General features: G+C 41.7%; 1 protein-coding gene across 1 annotated transcript in view; it reads right to left on the minus strand.

Moving 5' to 3' along the window:
• The window catches only part of LOC115224456, a 15381-nt gene that overhangs the window by 2060 nt on the left and 3321 nt on the right, over positions 1-10000 (minus strand). The window contains exon 2 of the mRNA XM_029795360.2: positions 1121-1251. The gene's annotated coding sequence lies outside the window, so the exon portion shown is untranslated. The remainder of the gene's footprint in view (positions 1-1120; positions 1252-10000) is intronic.

Genomic DNA, 10000 nt, shown 5'->3' on the forward strand with positions numbered 1-10000 from the left:
CACTGCTATAACCATTTTCTCTTCTACAGTCACAAGTTGGATTTCGTAGACATAAACTGAAACAAGCCCTTTGTATCTCTGCTCAATACTACAGATTTGCTTGTCAGTTGTTTGACCTTAACCAGTTGAGCATGTCCCTGAGTGGCTGAAGATATGTGCATCCCTGATCACGAGCAGAAGTAGTGGGGGAGCATCATAGCCATGTGTTGAGAGGGATTCTTTGGGATTTCAATAATTCACCTCTGGAAACATGGGTGTTTCGTTCAACATCCTTAAACAACACTTATTCAGGGACCTTTTGAGCGGGATGGGCTACTCAACCTGAAGAAAATTCTAACTGGGCCCCACCTGCAAAGTCATGTGCTGTTTATCTTGATATGAGATCACCATTGTTGCGCACATATGATTGTGATGCACGTGCCTGGTGTACCCTTATCAGACAGGTAGTCATGTTGGGTATACTGGGCCTCGTATATTTTACCCCAGTGTCACTTTGATGGCATACACTGCTCTCTCACTCAATAATCCTTTCTACTATAGGTACAAGGCCTAAAATTTACATCAACCCCAGTGTGTACCTGGTACTTAATTTATCGACCTCGAAAAGATGAAAGGCAAAATGAACCTTGGTGGGATTTGAACCCAAAAAATAAAGATGGAAGAAATGCTACTAAGAATTTTTCCCCAGCATGCTAACGAATCTGCCAGCTCAAAGCCTTCATCATTATCATCATCATCATCATCGTTTAATGTCCGTTTTCCGCGCTAGCACAGCTTGGATGGTTTGACCGGGGTCTGGGAAGCCAGGGGCTGCACCAGGCTCCAGTCTGATCTGGCAGTGTTTCTACAGCTGGATGCCCTTCCTAACGCCAATCACTCCGCGAGTGTAGTGGGTGCCAGGGGAGGCTGGCAGCAGCCACAATCGGTTGGTGCTTTTTACGTGCCACCAGCATGGAAGCCAGCCAAGGCGGCGCTGGCATCGGCCACATTCTGATGGTGCTTTTTATGTGCCACCGGCACAGAAGCCAGTCGAGGCGGCGCTGGCATCGGCCATGTTCGGAGGGTGCTTTTAATATTGGAAACAAGAATTTAAGCAGAAAAAGAAAATTATGTTATTTACTGGTTTCGTTGGTTTCTAAGAAACATTTTTGGTTTTTGGTTGCTAAGGTATTTTTTTGCTGAATGGTCCTTCAACAAGATTCTTGTTTGAGTCTCAAGACAAAAGTCTCAAACATTTTGAAGAAAATGGATCTGGAATGGGAGAAGAAAAAAAATAAATAAATAAAATGCAAAAAAAAAAAAAAAGAAACATTTCAGTTAAAAATTAACGACCATGTTCTGGTGTGGACATGTATACACACAGACATACATGCATATGTATACACATACATATACATACATACACAAACACATTCATACACACACACACACACCTATATGCACACATGCATACATACACACAAGCATACACACACATGCATATATACACACAGAGATACACATGCATACACACACACATACATACAAACATACGTACACACACACATACACACACATGCATACATATACACACATACATAAACACATTCATACATACACACCCACACCCACATACACACAAACATACATACACGCATACATACACACACATACATAAACACATTCACACACACACACACCCATACGCACACATGCATACATACACACACATACATACATATAGAGATACACATGCATACACATACACATACAAACATACGTACACACATACATGCACACACACACACCCATAAGCACACATGCATATGTACATGTACACACACACACAGATATACACACATATGTATACATACATACACATGCATACAAATACACAGATACATACATACACACATATACATACATATATACATACATACACACACATGCAGACACCCAGACACAGACACACATACACACACACACACACACACACCCCCTGTGGAAAAGAATATAAAGAACAGTTGTCACATGACTGATTCTCTAGCAGTGGTTGTTGTTGTTGTTGCTGTTGTTGTTATTGCCAGGCTGAGGTCTTCCTTTATCAACAGAATGGTTTGATCTGACATCGATGAATGGGTGTGTGGTTAACGAGTTTTCTTCCCAAACCGAGTGGCTTTGGGGTTCACTCCCACAGCTTGGCCCAGCATCATCATCATCATCATCGTCGTTTAACGTCTGCTTTCCATGCTAGCATGGGTTGGATGATTTTGACTGAAGTCTGGCGAACCAGATGGCAGCACCAGGCACCAATCTGATCTGGTAGAGTTTCTACAGCTGGATGCCCTTCCTAATGCCAACCACTCCGAGAGTGTAGTGGGTGCTTTTACGTGCCACCGGCACGGGGGCCAGTCAGACGGTACTGGCAACGTCCTCGCTCGAATCTTTTTACACATTCCACTGGCACAAGTGCCAGTAAGGTGACGTTGGTAACGATCACGCTCGAATGGTGCCTTTTATGTGCCACTGACACGGAAGCCGGTTGCCCCACAGATAATAATACAGTCTGGGGTCAACGGATGCCTTGCAAGTAGATTTTAAAAAAAAAAAAAGGATCAAAGGTCCTTCGTGAATCATATAGATAGACTCATAAGGCTGGTTTCCCTGATTTTGCGGTGCATATTATCCTCCTGGATGGAAAGCTGGTCTGTTGCAGGATGACTCACTTTTGCAGATGAGTGGATTGGAGCAACATGAAATGAAGAAGTGTTTTGTTCAAGAACACAACACACTACCCAGTGAAGGGACTGAACCCACACTCTTATGATCATGAGTCCAACACCCTAACCACTGAGCCATGTGCTTCCACCTGAGTGGAATTTGGTAGACTGAAACTGAAAGAAGCACAACCCACATATATGTGTGTGTGTGTGTGTGTGTATGTGCGCGTGAGAGAGAGAATGTGCATGTGTGTATGTGTGTGTGCGTGAGAGAGAGAATGTGCATGTGTGTATGTGTGTGTGCATGAGAGAGAGAATGTGCATGTGTGTATGTGTGTGTGCGTGTGAGTGAGAGAGTGTGCATGTGTGTGTGCGAGTTTGTGAGAGGGAGAGAGATAGTGTATGTGTGTGTGTGTGTGAGAGAGAGAGAGAGAGTGTGTGAGTGTGTGTGTGAGAAAGAGAGAGTGTGTATGTGTGTATGAGAGACAAACATATACACACATATAGAAACACAAACACACACACACACACAAACACACACTCCTATACCACATACACACACAGGAAGCCAATCAGCCAAATTCCTTATCAACATCTCTCAGTTCTAAAGACTAAAGTATGAAACAATAACCTTTAAACTATTGAATAATAATAATAATAATAATATAATAATAATAATATCACCACAAACCACAGCACATACCCAAGACACATGGACCTACACTCAGTGGTGCAGTGAAAGCACGTGATAAAAATAAGGCAACTGAATAATAATAATAATAATAATAATAATAATAATAATAATGTAAAACACTTTCAATATAGCAACCATCAGAGCATCACAACAAACCACAGCACATACCCAAAGCACACAGGGCTGCGCTTGGTAGTGCGGTGAAAGCACGTGATAAAAATAATAATAATAATAATAATAATAATAATCATCATCATCATCGTTTAATGTCCGCTTTCCATGCTAGCATGGGTTGGACGGTTCAAGTGGGGTCAGGGAAGCCCGAAGGTGCACCAGGCCAGTCAGATCTGGCAGAGTTTCTACAGCTGGATGCCCTTCCTAACGCCAACCACTCCGTGAGTGTAGTGGGTGCTTTTTACGTGCCACCTGCACAGGTGCCAGACGAGGCTGGCAAACGGCCATGCTCGGATGGTGTTTTTTATGTGCCACCGACACAGGTGCCAGACGAGGCTGGCGAACGGCCACGCTCGAGGCACAAGGCCTGGAATTTATGAGGAGGGAAATAGTTAATTACGTCAACACCAGTAGTTAACTGGTATGAAAGGATGAAAGGCAAAGTCGACCTCAGTGGAATTTGAACCCAGAACATGAAGACAGACAAGATGCCGTTAAGCATTTTGCTCAGCATGCTAACAGCTCTGCCAGCTCATCACCTTACAATAGCCACAGCATGGCCAGGGAAACATGTATGGCAGTGGTTAAGAAGTTCGTTTTCTATCTACATGGTTTTGAGTTCAGAACAGTACCTTGGGCAAGTGTCTCCTTCTATAGCTCGAGGCTGACCAAAGCCTTGTGTGGATTTGCTTGGGGGAAACTGAAAGAATCCCATCCTATATATATATATATATATATATATATATACTCTTAACTCTTTTACTTGCTTCAGTCATTTGACTGTGGCCATGCTGGAGCACTGCCTTTAGTCGAGCAAATCGACCCCAGGACTTATTCTTTGTAAGCCTAGTACTTATTCTATAGGTCTCTTTTGCCAAACTACTAAGTTACGGGGACGTAAACACACCAGCATCGGTTGTCAAGCGATGCTGCAGGGACACAAACACTCAAACACATACACACACATACATATATATATATAATACATATATATGACGGGCTTCTTTCAATTTCCATCTACCAAATCCACTCACAAGACTTTGGTCGGCCTGAGGCTATAGTAGAAGACACTTGCCCAAGGTGCCACGCAGTGGGACTGAACCCAGAACAATGTAGTTGGTAAGCAAGCTACTTACCACACAGCCACTCCTGCACCTACATATATGTATATATATATATATATATATATAGTGGGGCCCGTGCCAGTGGCACGTAAAAATCCCCCACTACACTCTTGGAGTGGTTGGCGTTGGGAAGGGCATCCAGCTGTAGAAACATTGCCAGATCAGATTGGAGCTGATGATGATAATAATGGTGAAGATGATGGTGATAATGATGATGATGATGATAATGATGATCACATACTTATCAACATTGAACTTTTTTTTTTTCAATGTTACACCACTTGATATCATCTGCTTTTTCCTTTCTGATTATTATCGTTGTGAGAGGAGTGGTTTGGTGCACTAATTAATTATTGATATATCAATAATAACAAAAGGTGAAAGTTCAAGCCTGCTGTTATTGGGTCAAGCAGGTGAGGAAGGTCAGAACGAAATGTCATTCAAATAAAACATCAGAAATGTTGTCACACATTCTGCACTTATTTTTTCCCCAATATGCTGATCATACTGTCAATCTAACACCATGTAATGATGATGATGATGATGATGATAATAATAATAATAATAATAATCTTTTCCACTGTAGGCACAAGGCCCAAAATTTTGGGGGAGGAGGCCAGTCGATTAGAAGAAGCAGACCAAACTCAACTGCAGTCTGACCTATATGCTGTGAGTCAATGGGCAGACAGAAACAAAATGCAACTGAACGAGGGAAAATTTGAGCTGATGCATTTTGGAAGAAAGTCCACACTAAAACAGCCATACTCTCTTCCTTCAGGAGAACCGCTCACAGCCTCTAACAATATCAGAAATCTGGGCGTAATTGTTGATAACAATCTCAGTTGGAGTGCCCACATCAACAATAAGGTCAATATAGCTCGTAGGATGAGTTCCTGGATCTTAAGAACCTTCTGGTCCAGAGAACAAGGTGTCATCATACCACTTTTCTCTTCCTTTGTATGGCCACACCTGAATACTGCTGCCCACTGTGGTCTCCCCATACAAGACAAAACATCTCGAGGATTGCATCACCCCAGAGGGCACTCACTAAACGAATTAAAGGCATGGCTGCTCTCGATTATTGGGACTGCCTTAATGCTTTGAAACTCTTCTCTCTCCAGCACCGCCACGAGCAGTACATCATTTGTATGATGTGGAGAATATACCACCAACTTTGCCCAAATGACCTGAACATTGATTTCAAGGTTCATCCACGGTGGGGACCACGGGCCATACGTCCCCTGCCCAATTCAGGATCACAGCATATAGGTACACTGCAACATAATTTATTTTCCTCAATAGGCCCTGCTCTGTTTAACATTGTCTCGAAAGAGATCAAAGAGATCAACTATAAATGGAGTTTGGATAGATTTCTTCAAGGAATACCGAATAAGCCACCCATACCTGGATACAACTCACTCAACAAGAACTCACTATTTGAATGGACCATAAACAAAACTTGACTTAAACAGGATTTAGATAATCCTATCAGGTGGTGCTACTAAGTTAGACATGGCCTGGACCAATCTTTGGTCGAAACAAATCTAAGTTCATTATACATATATATAACCTTACAGTAGTCTGGAACAACCGAATCTTAGTCAGTCAGTTGATGGGCTCCACTACCTCAAATGTTCTTAAAATTTAAATCCACATCTTTGTCTATATATCTACCTTCTCTATAATGTTGCCACTTGATTTGAAAATTTTTGTATTAATGGAAAACCTCTATAATTGGCAGATGAGTGCTCAGCATTTTAAAACTGTTGTAATACTTACAACATTTAATAAAATGATGTAGTACGAAACGATCGTACCAAATTACCGGAGTCATTCTTGTTGCTTATTTTGATTATATATATATATATATATATGATGGGCTTCTTTCAGTTTCTGTCTACCAAATCCACTCACAAGACTTTGGTCAGCCTGAGGCTATAGTAGAAGACACTTGCCCAAGGTGTCACACTCGCATATACACCACACACACACACACATATAAACATATATATACAGAGAGAGAGAGAGAGACAGACAGACAGACAAATATAATAACCATCATTATTTTAATGCCCAATTTTCCATGCTTGCACCAGTTATATGGTGCTTCCTTGAAGCAGGTTTTCTACAGTTAGACGCTCTTTCCATCACTAACCCTCACCCGTTTCCATATAAGGTACTATTCCCCCCCACCCCCCACCCATCCATCCTGCCCTATCAGTCCTTCACACACAAACAGCCCAATAGCCAGCTATGATTTCACAGAGGTCTGCAAATGAGTAACCCCACTTGTATAATGGAGACATACACTCACAATTAGCACAGGATGTTGACATAATGAGGCACTCACGCTTACACACATACAGTTATTCATACGTCTCTTTCTGATAATCTATGTCTGTCTATCTATCTGTCTGTCTGTTTGTCAATTTATCTGTCTATCTATCCATCTATCTGCCTGTCTATCTACCTACCTATCTATCTATCTATCTATCTTTTTTTTTTCATTTCTCTTTTCTTTTGTTCCTTTTCCTTTTCTTCTTTCTTTTTTTTATTTGTTTTATTTATTTTTTAAAATTTTATTTTATTTTATTTTATTTTTTTTGTTTTTGTTTTTCCCTTGTATGATCCCTTTTGATAGAAAACCTACGCCACCTTTTTTTTTGTTTCTTTTGTTTTTTGTTTTTTTCATCCCCCAAAAGAAAAGCTCTACCTTGTAACTTGTCCCATCTGTGTGCAGCCCTGTGTGGCCAATAAAGAAACTTATCTATCTATCTACCTGTTTGTCAATTTATCTGTGTCTATCTATCTATCCATCCATCAATCTGTCTATTTGTATGTCTGTTTGTCCATCTGTCTATCTATCTATTTGTTTGTCTATCTATCAGGCTATCCATCCATCCATCTATCTATCTATCTATCTATCCATCCTTCCATCCAGCAATCTGTCTATTTGTCTGTCTGTCTGTCTGTCCATCCATCCATCCGTCCGTCTGTCTAACAATCTATCTATCTATCTATCTATCTATTTGTCTATCTCTCTATCTACCTATTTGTTTTGTCTATCTATCAGTCTATCCATCCATCCATCTACATATCTATCTATCTGCTTGTCTATCTATCTATTCATCCTTCCATCCAGCTACCTGTCTATTTGTCTGTCTGTCTGTCCCTCCATCCATCCATCTGTCTAGTAATCTATCTACCTGTATGTATGTACGTGTATGAGAATATGTGTTTGTCTTCACACCGTGTCTGTAAAGTCTTATAATCTTTCTATCTTTTACTTGTTTCAGTCATTTGACTGTGGCCATGCTGGGGCACCGCCTTAAAGGGTTTTAATCCAATGAATTGATCCCAGTAGTCTTGTTTCCTTTTTCAAAGTCTGGTACTTGTTCCACTAATCTATTTGGCTGAAGTGCTATATTACTGGGATGTAAACAAACCAACACCAGTTGTCAAGCATGGCAGGGTGAGAAAGACAGACACAATGTGACACTCACATACACACACATATATATATACACGCACACACACACACACATATATACACACAAACACACATATATATATATACATACACACATACACACACACCAATGGCTCAGTGGTTAGGGCAGCAGACTTGGGGTTGTAGGATCGTGGTTTCGATTCCCAGACCGGGCGTTGTAAGTGTTTATTGAGCGAAAACACCTAAAGCTCCACGAGGCTCCAGCAGGGGGTGGTGGTGATCCCTGCTGTACTCTTTCGCCAAATGGCAGTGCCCCAGCATGGCCACAGCTCATGAGCTGAAACTAGATAAAATAAAAAATATATTGCTGTTGTGTGGAAGGGCAGTTCTTATCAGTCTCTTCCACTTAGTGGTCACTGACACGGATATGTGCCTCTCGACCCTACAAGGATGATGTGTCCTTGATGTGCTACTGACATGTCCTTCTCCATAAAAACATTAAATCAATGGCAGTGCCCCAGCATGACCACAACTTTCAAGCTGGAACTAGTTAAAGAGTATAAATATATATGAGTGGCTGTGTGGTAAGTAGCTTGCTAACTAACTACATGGTTCCAGGTTCAGTCCCACTGCGTGGAATCTTGGGCAAGTGTCTTCTGCTATAGCCCCGGGCTATAGTGGATTTGGTAGACGGAACCTGAAAGAAGCCTGTCGTATGTATATATATATATATATATATGTATTTGATTTGTTTTATCCATCTTTGGAATATGTAGATGTCAGTTTCAATAAGATCTCAACTCTGGAAGGACTGAAGTTAAGTATATTTACTCTTTTACTCGTTTCAGTCATTTAACTGTGGCCATGCTGTAGCACCGCCTTTAGTCGACCCCAGGACTTACTCTTTGTAAGCCTAGTACTTATTCTATTGGTCTCTTTTGCCGAACCGCTATATTACGGGGACGTAAACACACCAGTATCGGTTGTCAAGCGATGTTGAGGGGACAAACACAGACACACAAAAATATACACCCACACATACATATATATATATACGACAGGCTTCTTTCAGTTTCCATCTACCAAATCTACTCTCAAGGCTTTGGTTGGCCCGAGGCAATAGTAGAAGACACTTGACCAAGGTGCCACGGAGTGGGACTGAACCCGGAACCATGTGGTTCGTAAGCAAGCTACTTACCACACAGCCACTCCTATGCCTATCAATATTGTCTGTGGCACATAAAATCACCCACTACACTCTCGGAGTGGTTGGCGTTAGGAAGGGCATCCAGCTGTAGAAACACTGCCAGATCTGACTGGCCTGGTGCAGCCTTCCAGCTTGCCAGACCCCAGTTGAACCGTCCAACCCATGCTAGCATGGAAAGCGGACGTTAAGCGATGATGATGATGATGATGATGTATGTGTGTGTGTTTGTGTGTCTGTGTTTGTCCCCCTAGCATTGCTTGACAACCGATGCTGGTGTGTTTACGTCCCTGTCACTTAGCGGTTCGGCAAAAGAGACCGATAGAATAAGTACTGGGCTTACAAAGAATAAGTCCTGGGGTCGATTTGCTCGACTAAAGGCAGTGCTCCAGCATGGCCGCAGTCAAATGACTGAAACAAGTAAAAGAGTATATATATATATTCTTTTATTTGTTTCAGTCATTTGACTGTGTCCATGCTGGAGCACCACTTTAGTTGAACAAATTGACCCCAGGTCTTATTCTTTTGTAAGCCAAGTACTGATCCTATCGATCTCTTTTGCCAAACTGCTAAGTTACAGGGGGCGTAAACACACCAGCATTGGTGGTCAAGCAATGGTGGGGGAGGGGACAAACACAGACACACAAACAGGTC

This window comes from Octopus sinensis, linkage group LG25 (genome assembly GCF_006345805.1).
Source record: "Octopus sinensis linkage group LG25, ASM634580v1, whole genome shotgun sequence".
Lineage (NCBI taxonomy): Eukaryota > Metazoa > Mollusca > Cephalopoda > Octopoda > Octopodidae > Octopus > Octopus sinensis.